General features: G+C 40.5%; 1 protein-coding gene across 8 annotated transcripts in view; it reads right to left on the reverse strand.

The window, feature by feature from the left end:
* Positions 1 to 12,596, reverse strand: part of PLEKHG1 (pleckstrin homology and RhoGEF domain containing G1) — a 137,995-nt gene that overhangs the window by 112,714 nt on the left and 12,685 nt on the right. For 4 of the 8 annotated variants that reach the window (XM_072856118.1, XM_072856113.1, XM_072856120.1 and 1 more), the window contains exon 2: positions 12,208 to 12,292. The exons of 1 other annotated variant lie outside the window; for it this stretch is intronic. The gene's annotated coding sequence lies outside the window, so the exon portion shown is untranslated. The remainder of the gene's footprint in view (positions 1 to 12,207; positions 12,293 to 12,596) is intronic. 3 more of the 8 variants (XM_072856117.1, XM_072856112.1, XM_072856114.1) reach the window with 1 other exon arrangement.

Raw genomic sequence — 12,596 nt, forward strand, 5'->3', positions numbered from 1 at the left:
TATTTGCAAAATAGATATGGGGAAAAACAAACAAACAAACAAAAACAAGGAATGAAGTTTGGATCACATAAGCCCCAGAGGGCTGAACTAACATAACGTTTATAGAATTATTTTGTCTTTTTCCAAAGTTAGCCGTCAGCAAAATTTACACATAAACTCAACTATTTGATTAATTCATTTGTTATAAAAATTACTAGTTAAAACAGATTACCTGTAACTACCAGCTTCAAATCTCTAAAGCTTAAGATTCAGCATATTTCTCTAAGGAAGTAAGTGAACTGCTCCACTTTTCAGAGAAGTAATTACAAAAACATCATTTTCCTTTTCCAATTTAAGCCTGTATTAAAACTGAAAGAGATAATAAAGTCCATTTCAAACACATACATGTTTTGTGGGCTTTTATTGCAGTTTTGTTCTTCTTTCCACCCTGCAAGGGCTCTATCAAAGATCTACTTTCACTGAGGCAGCAGAGTGCTTATTTGGCAAGATTATAAGAAGGTACACCAAGCGAAATCAAAGTTTCCAACCTTTCAACTGAAATAAATGAAGAAAAGATGTATTAGGAAGAACACTAAAACACCCTACAGATTCAGAACTGGAAGGAGACGGCACACGGGTTCCCCAGTGCCTGATTATCAGCCAGCGGTTTACAGCCCACTTTTCCTCTGGGCTGCTTGTGCCTGCCCCAGGAGGGCTGCTCTCCGCTTACTCCTAAGTGTGAGCCTGCTATTGTGGACTGCAGTGAAAACCCTATGTCCAAACAGCAGGAATTAAGCACTAACACTTTATATAAAGTATGAAATACACTTTGGAAATCTTCCACCCTTTAATTCATCCTATCATATCAAAACACGGTGGACACTGGCATCTTCAAGATATCTACCATGAACAGCATCTTTGGAAGTACAGGTTTGCAATCCTAGATTAACATACCAGAATCATCAAGGCAAAATGATTTGTTTACTTTTAGTGATAAAGATCAATGGCAGGAAGTACAATACTATAGATATATTAAAATATTTGTATTATGCCTACTTATAAATAAATGTATGTTTACATTATGCTTTCCACATACACAGAATGAAGTATGCATTTTTCTATCAGTACTGCCAATTCATTTTAAGGAAAACCCCCAGCTACTAATCTCATTTCCAGCAAGCACGCAGCAGGCTTGTGTCACTCACCTTGAAGACCAATACACAGGGAAGGAAATTGCTCATGGAGGGGAATCTCATGCCTCCCTCATTTATACAGTTACTTACGCTACAGAATTTCCTCAAGTATCTATATTCTTACATCTGATAAGGGTACAAACAAGACAAAAATATGATTTGACAATAATAAAAAACATACGCTACTCCCAGCCTTGAAAGGCTGTAAAATGGCTTTGTGAGAATTGCTGTTTCAGGCATTTAAACTACATCTTGGGTTGCAACCTAGGTACGTGGAATAAGTAGCAACAAGGACTAAGAGCTGGGGACACATCTGATTATCACACATGCCCCGTTGCACCATGGCAGATGAAGCACAACAGCACATGTGTGGGGCTCCGCCAGTCCCCAGAGTGAAAAACATTTGGGTTCTTTGCCTCTCATCTCTCCTGGGGGGCGGGGGAATCAAATCAAGCTGTTCTCAGGAATAGAGAATAACTGGAAGACAGAAAATAACACTGAATGGTAAATTTGGTTAGTAAGGATTTATTTTTTTTTTTTTTTTTTTTTTTTGCACTGAGCACTCCCACTCTAGTGGACAAGCAGTAAGCTTCTGCCCCTGGAAGACAGTCCTCTCACACACACAAAAAAATTACCCGAATTTTATAGTTTAATCCAGCTTTTTTTTCGTTGTTTGATGCATAGTAACAACACAGATATTAAGGTTAGTGCAAGCATGTTACCACAGGCGTCACTGTGTCTCTTGAAGTCTGCTGGACATTAACAACCCAGCAGATGGTCATTACTCCAAACTCCCCACCCTCCATCATCATTAATTCAGGAGCAAACTCATTTCAATAGGCTAGCCTCAATTCATAAAGAACTCATTGTCCTGGCCAAATTAATAGCTTTAGATCTTGCACTACCAGATGTGCTTCAGAGAGACAATAACATTTCAAATTATAATGTTCTGTTTAAAGTCCGCTTCAATGTCATTTCTCATAAATATTGGTGTATGAGGCAAACTTTAAAACTATGAACCTACTCCCAAAATAAACACAGAAAAGTCTGTATTCTTGGTTTAGATTCTAGACAGATTTGGCACAAGTGCCCTCAATTATCCTGCAACCCACTTGATCAAAAGCTCTCTATCCTGAGACTAAAAGCAGCACATAGTCTTTTGAAAGGCTTCACTTCACCCTGGAGATTAATAAACTCTCAACATTGGCACATCCAATAAAGAGACAAGCAGTTATGGTGCCTATTACATAAGCAACACAATTTAGACTAATAATAATAATAAATAGGACAAATCAAATCTGTAAGAATTTGGAGGAGGTCTTAACTTCATTGATAAGTCATCAGTTAGAGATTTAATACATGTCAAATGGGGAACAAAAAGGAATAGAGGGAATCATTACCTGACTCACGTTGTGTCTGACATTTGTCAGACTGTTTCAATTAAAACCACGGAAGAATCTTTTCCATAGGAACAATTTGCAAAAATGAACATCAGTGCACTAAAAGCAACTAGCAAGCTATCTTTCCAACTTATGGAAAAATAAAAAGTAGACTTTTGAAAATATCCATGTCCTTTGTGAGGAAGAGGTAGAGACGACTGAAGGATTGTAATCCAAATAAAAATAATTAAAAAAACGGAGACAGAACTTCCCAGAGACACAGGATTCACTTCAGTTTTAAATTATATTGTTATTTTTCCATGGAACTGAACCACATTTTCTTACAATCCTGTATCTCAGAAACTCCTCTTGCTGATAGTTTCGCTGAAAACTGTCTGTTTGTGTGAAGTGTTCTGTTTTCAATAAATTGCTATTTTCCAACAAAATATTTTTGGCTGAAAAATTCCTAACTGGGCTTCACTTTCAAAATAATTTCTGAAGTTTAACATTTCATAAAGTCCAATGCTCTTCCTTACTTAAAAGGCTACACTGTGTATTTTAAAATATATCCACTCACTCTCATACTGGCACAAAACAAGCAACATTAGTGTTTAAACCTGTATGTATGGAGGGTATTTTTCCTAAGTAATCTATTTCCACATGGAAAAAACAAATATAACAATTATGATTTTAAGGTCTTTCTAGTCTACCCTAGGATTAGAAGAGGATTAGAAGCTACATCTCCAATAATCTTTAACCTCCATTTGATCACAGAAGACTGCAATACCCAAATACAAAGATATACAACTATCTTTACTAAGTAACTTCACCCATCTAAATTATGTAGTAAACAAATACGATCCAGGCTGGATTTACCCTTGAAGTACAGTTTACAGCCGTAGCTGAAGGCAAGAAGTTAGGGCTGAAATGTCTGTGGGGGTGACAAACACACTCTTGGGAGGTGACACGGGAGTGAGGGAAAAAGAGGAATATTTTCTTTTAAAGAGGAAAACAAAGAAAGAAAGGAAAATCATAGTTAATATCTCCTACCAAATTCCATACTGGTGTAATTTTTAGTTACAAAAGAAACTCATGAATCAAGAACAAAACAGCATTTGATGCACTGTACTTAGGCAACTGAAGCTAAGTACGCAAAGCAGAGGGGGTTTTTATGTATTAAATATTTTCTCAAATTCCTACATAACGTAACTAATAAAAATGTTTACTTTTACAAAGGGTCAAGTGGACAGAACATAATTCTCCCAGAAGGAAACCAGATGTTTAGTATCTTCAAAGCAATGTTCATGCTGATAAAAGCAGTAGCTAATCTTTCTTTTAGAGGTTGAAGTTCTTGCTGAAGTTTCTTTTACTGAACAGCTATGTATCATGCTTTAATGAATATTTGCCTCAACAGAACAAGTATTTTTACATTTTTAATCGGATTTTGGTATGTGTGTACAGTCATCAATGCATCAATACTCAAAGAGCCGTCTTTGAAAATTTTGTAAAACAATCTATAGTCCTGCTCTAAGTCATGTATTGCATCTTTAGCTCAGGATGAAAAGAAGTCACATCTGTTTCCAAAGCCAGCAATCCATAATAAAAACATTTTAGCAAACTTCTATATAGCAATTTGAATACACTAAGTCACACAAATATTCAATTGTTTCTCATGAGTCATGCAGGAGGTGCAGAGTAATACATCAATGTAGTGCTTAGAATTGCAAAAATCTCAAATCAACAATTTACTATCTTTCTTAAAACTTACCATAATGCATTAAGAGATCCATAAAATGGAATTTACAAAGACTTCAGCAAATAGATTTCAACTGATTCCGTGGGTTTTTCCTGTATTACTTGGCTGGTGCCATGACTAATATTTAGCTACAACATAATGCTTGCCAACAGATGCAAGATAAGTCTGAAATCCTGTGGGGATAGGCTAAATGTTTAAAAGGCTTTGGAGGCATGAACAGGGTCTCTGTGTATCTCACTCAGAAAGCAAAAGGATTATTTAGTTGCTTAAATTACCCTTAGGCAAGCCTACAAAAAAAACCAACAAAACAACCTCAAACAAACAAAAAACCCCAAAACCCAAAAAAAACCAGCTTCACCACTAGAAAGAAGGGGAAAAAACCCACCCAATTTAAAATTGTTTTTATGGCACCTGTTTTTCCATTTTCTGAAGTTTGATCTGATCAGGGAAAAGCAGCAACGACAGAAGTTTAACCTTATCTATGCTGGATAATTACGCAGTTGATTACTCCACATTGTCTGTAAACTTAAGAGTGTGGATGGAAATCAGGTCAAAGGAAGGGGCACAGTTTTGACGCCCATTTTGCCAACACCATAAGGGCATATGTATCACTGGGGCATTAATTGCAGCATGATTCATTTATAGTATCATGAATTTTGTATTCCGCTATGTTGATGTTCACCTACAGCACAGTATATTCTTGCTCACTTTTCCAACCTCTGGTGGCCATGTGCATCTGTTATTTGAAAAACCTGTTTAGCTTAAGGAAGGCTGTAAGCTTCCAGCTAAACAGCATCTTATGGATACGAAGCTGTACATCTCAACACCTCCTTTGTTAAGTGATGGGGATCCTCTCTTAAGAGGGCAGGGGCAGAGCTTGGGATAGCAAGTGACAAGAACGGGCTGCAAAAAACCCCAATTTTATCCGACACACATCAGAAACCTGCAAGAAAGAGGGCAGCACTATCCAGTGTGCTAACTTTAGTTAACCACCTTCACCCAAGCTCAACATAAGCCCTATCAGTTTAAGTACCAAAATATTTAGTCTGTGCAAAAGCAGAGTACTGGCACCTTGCTTACAAGAAATGCTGCAATTAAACATGATAAAAAGCAAAAGGAAGGAACAAAGGACAACAAAGTGGTAAGGATTCAGATTTACAGACCTCAGTTTTTCAACTACTTTGTGTGGCAAGAGAGAATAAAAGGGTTCCCTGTAGGCACACTCAGGGTTTGCACAGAGGGCATCCCACTTCCACTCGCTTTATAATACAGGAGTCAGAAAGAAAAAAAAAAAGTGCAAAAATTGCGGCTGGTGTGATGCAGAGGACAAGCTGTGATACACTCCACTACCATCCCATACCTACTTCAGCCAGCTGCTTTACTGGCCTCTCTCAATCACTTCCCCAGACATCTGTCTTCCCCACCTTCACGTCCCCTTCTTCTCTCAGGCCAGACCCTTTCCTATACTTCCTCATTCATCTGTCCTCAAAACTTCCCTCTCTGCAGTCTGTGAAGCCAGGTAAGGAGCTTCTCCTGGCTCCATCCCCAGCCCCTCTCTAGGAGGGCAGGAGCACACCACAGAGCTCCCCAGGGAGTTCCTCAGCGCTCCTGGGAGTTAGGCTGCAACACATCAAGGAAAAGATGTTCGGGCAGGAGATGGACAACTGTATCACAGACTTACAAACTGGAGTGAAAGCTGCGTGAATGTTTCAGCTTTTGGGTCCTTGGTACGAGTGCTATTTTGTTTCTCCCCTTCCCCAGAGAAAGCCATTTCAGCATGATTTTGGAGTGTTACACCTACAGCGCAGTGACTATACTACGAAGACAGGACTCACGACCTACATCATGCAATCAAAAAACAGTACATCCCTGAAGTCTTTGCAAGATTTCTTTTTTTTGTAAAATACACTTATTTGGAAAACATAAACAAGTCACTCTGTTCCAGCGTGCGATTTGTTTTTCTGCTCTGCTACACCTGCGACAAAGGAACAATACTGTCACATGCCACCCATACCCCCTCTATTAACTAGTCCTGAACAGGAAAAAAAAAAAAGTAGTCTTTGAGACAGTTTCACTGCTGTACAGGATGCTCACCAGAAAACAACAGATGTGCTATAATCACTACTGCCCATTCATTTCCTTTCTGTCAGAAAGAAAGCAGCAGTCATCAATTAAGAACCCCTATCTACTGGACACAAAAGGAAGTATACACTTTTCCTTGGTCATTTGACCATAACAATAGGAGACGGGAGCGGGAAAGGACGGACCACTCTGAGCAAGCATCGGGGGAAGATAGGGGTGAGTGAGCTTGTCTTTCTAGATTTTTTTTAAATAAAGATAAGAATTTTTACTCAACATCTTAATATACAAATGTTTAAAAAAAATAAATCACTTTGCCTATAGATTATACAAAATCCTAATTATATTATTCCTGAATTTGTTCAGACAATTCATTTAATCTTTTTCACAGCAGAAAATCCCAAACATGTGAACTGACGAGAGAATTAAGCAGTGTCTAGAAAAGATGTTTTATCTATTAACAAAGCCTTTTTTTAAATAGTTATCAGGATTTTTATAAAACTGTTAGTCTAAATGTACTAAGTGTACATTTGTGTACTAAATGTACTTAGACTTTCAATACGACACTGGCATAAGTCATTTGGATTAATATTTTTAAGAAGTCTAGTCAGATCTGTGGATCCTTCTGTTAAAGATTACATTCACTGGCCAGCTTCACCACTCTGAAGTAGAATGACAGCTTTCATAAAATTGCCAACAAGAGAAAGCCCTAGAGATGCGCTTTATATTATGTCTGTTTCAGTCTGACTACAATCAGCCACAAAGGGTTTGGGGGAAACTTATTAAAAATTGCTAGCCTTAATTAAGGTATTAGGCCCTAATCTAGCATGCTAAATTAAACCCCAAATATTCCCATGGATACTAACGCAACTGCTCTAAGAACCTGGTACGAGGTTCCCGCAATAGGAAAACTTCCCACATCGCAAGTGAACCCCTACTTTTGCCCGGTACCTCTGCTCCATTGCATGCCAAAAATAGAACCGACTTACAGAAAAGCTCACACGTGGGCATGCATCATTCCTCTCCATCCCCACACAGATTTGCAAGCCCTCATACCATTAAAGACATGGCCTAAACAAAGCATTCAGTGATGCACAGATGCTCGAGGAATTTTTTTGTGTAGTGACTTTTAGCATAAACACACTGCATATCAAAACTCATCCTGAATTGTTAGAACAAAGCATATTGATCTGATGTTCCCTTCTCTGCTACAACAGATGACATGATTTTAAGAGCTGCTGAAGCCCATTTTCATTCTTTCCAAAGATTAGCATATTCTAAAACTTCTTGAAACAATTAAAAACACACAATATCGTTATACAAGTCAAATGGATAATAGCAAAATAGAAACAAATTTAATAAAATGTCTCCGCCACCACCCCCTAAAGTTTTTCAGGATGAAAATAGTCTTAAAACCTCTAGATTTAAGTCTGGCACGTGAAGCAAATTTGGCAAAATTACTGGTGGTTATTTGGTACAGAGTTAACATCCATCCCTCAAAGCTGTATCTGCCCAAACCATTAAGCTATTCTTTTTACAGAACACCACTCCTCATATTTTAGGTTTCTTCCTTTTTCCCATGAAATTAATTCTTTACTAAATGCACTTCATCTAGTCCTTGAATGCCTTATCCCGTTAGTTGATACATTCCCACACACTCCAGTTTTGTTGATACAACAATTTTCTGAAGCACTTCACAGTGAACCCTTGTCTACTGTGGATCCCAGAGAATCTTAGGAAATCCTCTGCCTCTTAGGACACATGCACAAGCCATGTTATCTCAGCTTTCAGAAAAGAGGTTATTCGAGTCTGACAGTCTGGTTTAGCTTTTCTGTTCATCATGAAAACACATTAAAACCACCACAACTCAAAACCAAGGCCAAGCAGCACATTTGAAATGAAATGGAAATCACAGGGCAGGGGGGGGATTTGTGCAAGTAATTCACTTTCTACGGTCACTAGGCAAATATTTCACATGCATTTGGATATGCACAAATTTCAAGCTAAATAAATAAAATTATTTGCTGTGTGGAACCTGTGAATGTACAGCCCCTCCACATTTGTGGACAAAAAAAATATGCTAGTAATTAACTATCAGCAAATAACACAGGCAACTAGTGTACTGAATTTAGGTCACACCAATAATTTTTCTCTAATGTATGTTAAAACATGCAACCTTATTCAAATCTTGCTATTTTTAGAAAATACTGAAGAAGAATTTCTGTTCTTTCTTCTCTCAGGCTCTGCAAAATGTTTTCCTACTTACAGAGACTGTTCTCCCTTGGATCCAAAGGAAAGTAAGATCTTGCTAATGTTTGTCAGATGTAAGCTTCAACTGAATGCTATGCAATCCTGCTAGTGTCTACCTATTAAAGCTATGCAATCCCAAAGCATTGGATCCGACAAAGTTCTCCTAAAATTTTATAAACATTTGAACACAACTGGATCATCAATACATACTACAAAATTAAATTACAAGCCCCACTATCAGTAGGGTAAAATCATAAATATTATTAATTAGTGGTCTACTATAGCATATTAGTATTCCCTCTGCAGGTCACAGAAGCCAGAGTGCCAATTAACATAATGTACTTTTTTTTTCTTTTTTAATTTTAAACTAATCCATGCTACACTGGTTTCAGCATTAGATACTCCATCTGGAAGGAGCGAAGTAGGTTATGTATAAGTCATTGAGTTTTTCCAAATACCAGTGTCCGTGTTGTTACCCACAAAGCCCATCACTGAATGTCAGTGTTCTTCAGAGAGAAGAAGAGACTCCTTTGGGTTGGCACCAGGACTGAGGAGGAAAGGAGGGAGAAAGGGACCTTGCCTAAAGCCATCTTATTTAATATTTTCTGCGGAGTCTCCTGCCAGCCCTATCATGAAGATTTCTGGAATGTCAATTTGTTTCAGATAATCAAATGAGTGAAATCAGTTATTACAATCAAGTTACATTTCCATGGCATCTAAATCTGCTTTTCTTATGCTCTCAAGTTCCCCAGGTCCCCCAAGACTTTCAGGTAGTAAGAACACATAAACAAAATTAACCCCCTAAAAAATAAACTATGAAAGATCAATTTCTTCTCCAAATGACATACAGTAACATAGAAAATCTCAGGAGAACATAGAAGTGCCAGATCTCCCCAGGCCCATGGAGAGACCACTGTTTCTCCATGAAAGTGGCACTTATCATAGAATCATAGAATGGTTTGGGTTGGAAGGGACCTTAAAGATCATCTAGTTCCAACCTGCCTGCCATGGACAGGGACACCTTCCACTAGAACAGGTTGCTCAAAGCCCCAGCCAACCTGGCCTTGAATACTTCCAGGGATGGGGCATCCACAACTTCTCTGGGCAACCTGTTCCAGTGCCTCACCACTCTCATAGTGAAGAATTTCTTCCTTATATCTAATCTAAATCTACCCGCTTTCAGTTTAAAGCCATTACCCCTTGTCCTATCACTACATGCCCTTGTAAAAAGCCCCTCTCCAGCTTTCTTGTAGGCCCCCTTCAGGTACTGAGAAGGCTGCTATAAGGTGTCCCTGGAGCCTTCTCTTCTCCAGGCTGAACAACCCCAACTCTCTCAGCCTGTCTTCATAGGAGAGGTGCTCCAGCCCTCTGATCATCTTCGTGGCCCTCCTTCTGGACTCAATCCAACAGGTCCATGTCTTTCTTATGTTGGGGGCCCCAGAGCTGAATGCAGTACTCCAGGTGAGGTCTCACGAGAGCGGAGTAGAGGTGGAGAATCACCTCCCTCAACCTGCTGGTTAAGCTTCTTTTGATGCAGCCCAGGATACCGTTGGCTTTCTGGGCTGCAAGTGCACATTGCCCAGGTCATGTTGAGCTTCTCATCAATCAATACCCCCAAGTCCTTCTCCTCAGGGCTGCTCTCAACCCATTCTCTGCCCAGCCTGTATTTGTGCTTGGGATTGCCCCAACCCATGTGCAGGACCTTGTGCTTGGCCTTGTTGAACTTCATGAGGTTCACACAGGCCCGCTTCTCAAGCCTGTCAGGGTCCCTCTGGATGGCATCCCTTCCCTCCAGCATGTCGACCGCACCACACACCTTGGTGTCGTCGGCAAACTTGTTGAGGGTGCACTCAGTCCCACTGTCCATGTTGCCGACAAAGATGTTAAACAGTGCCAGTCCCAATACCGACCCCTGAGGAACGCCACTCGTCACTGGTCTCCCCCTGGAGATCAAACCATTGACTGCACCTCTTTGAGTGTGACCATCCAGCCAATTCCTTATCCACCGAGGGGTCCATCTATCAAATCCATGTCTCTCCAATTTAGAGACAAGGATGTCATGCAGGACAGTGTCAAATGCTGTGCACAAGTCCAGGTAGATGGTGTCAGTTGCTCTTCCCTTATCCACCAATGCTATAACCCCGTCACAGAAGGCCACCAAATTTCTCAGGCACAATTTGCCCTTAGTGAAGCCATGTTGGCTGTCACCAATCACCTCCTTATTTTCCATGTGCCTTAGCATAGTTTCTAAGAGGATCTGCTCCATGATCTTGCCGGGCACAGAGGTGAGACTGACTGGCCTGTAGTTCCCTGGGTCTTCCTTTTTTAACAATGGGGGCTATGTCTCCCCTTTTCCAGTCAGTGGGAACTTCACACGACTGCCACAGTTTCTCAAATATGATGGATGGTGGCTTAGCAACTTCATCTGCCAGTTCCCTCAGGACCCGTGGATGCACCTCATCAGGTCCCATGGACTTGTGCACCTTCAAGTTCCTTAGATGGTCTTGAACCTAATCTTCTCCTACAGTGGGCAGTTCTTCATTCTCCCAGTCCCTGCCTTTGCCTTCTGCAACTTGGGTGGTGTGGCTTGAGCACGTGCTGGTGAAGACTTAGGCAAAAAAGTCATTGAGTACCTCAGCCTTCTCCATATCCCGGGTAACCAGTTCTCCCATTTCCTTCCAGAGAGGGCCCACATTTTGCCTAGTCCTCCTTTTATCACTGACATACCTACAGAAGCCTTTCTTGTTGCCCTTGATGTCCCTGGCCAGATTTAATTATATCAGGGCTTTAGCTTTTCACACCTGATCCTTGGCTGCTCGGACAGTTTCTCTGTATTCCTCCCAGGCTACCTGTCCTTGCTTCCACCCTCTATAGGCTTCCTTTTTGTGTTTGAGTTTGTCCAGGAGCTCCTTGTTCATCCATGCAGCCCTCCTGGTGTTTTTGCCTGACTTCCTCTTTGTTGGGATGCATTGCTCCCGAGCTTGGAGGAGGTGATCCTTGAATATTAACCAGCTTTCTTGGGCCCCTCTTCCCTCCAGGGCTTTATCCCATGGCACTCTACCAAGCAGACCCCTGAAGAGGCCACAGTCTGCTCTCCTGAAGTCCAGGGTAGTGAGCTTGCTGTGCACCCTCCTCAGTGCCCTAAGGATCTTGAACTCCACCATTTCATGGTCACTGCAGCCAAGGCTGCCCTTGAGCTTCTAACTCCCAAAGGAAGGAATCAAGCAACCAAACAAAACTTCAGCTACAGATCTTAAGCAAAATTTCAGTTACAAAAAACAGGTGTAATACTGAAGACTTAGCCTCCTCTAACTGCCTGGGTGCCCCAAAATTATCATTTAATTAGCATAAAACCCCACTAGCATGCACATCAAGAAAACCCATGGTCTTTGCTAACCAACATTTCAGGCCTATACAGTACAGAGGCCTACCAGGGATTTGCATACTCAGCAGTCTCATAGTTAACTTGAGGTATGTTCACTGAACGTCAACAGTAATCACCTCAGCCAGAGGCACAATAAACATAATCTCTTATTAAAAAAAAAAAAAATTTTAAAAAAAAAAAAATTACCTGGTAGAGCACTCGCCAAGGAAATCACCGTTAGATTAGGCAAAGCGGAGTCACTTTTCCTCTCCTCTGTTGAATCTCTGGCATTCTGCAGAAAGGAGGGTAAAAATTATGGAATTAGAGGAAAAGGACCACAAGTCCGCAGCTCAGTGGGGGGCCGTGCTCACCCCGGTTTCTGCCCTCTAAGCCATGCTCACTGTACTGCCTGCCCATTCTGCCTTAAAGAGTAGCTGAATAAAACGCAGCACGGGCTGAATCCAGTTCAGACAGGCTAAAGGGTCAGATTTTTAATAGGAATTAGACACTAATGTGATTCCGAAAATCTCATTAAGAGTCTTACCACCTCTGCAAGTGCCTACCCACGTACCTTTAAAAATCTAGATCAGTTTGTC

Source organism: Ciconia boyciana, chromosome 3, assembly GCF_034638445.1.
Source record: "Ciconia boyciana chromosome 3, ASM3463844v1, whole genome shotgun sequence".
In the NCBI taxonomy this organism is placed as follows: domain Eukaryota; kingdom Metazoa; phylum Chordata; class Aves; order Ciconiiformes; family Ciconiidae; genus Ciconia; species Ciconia boyciana.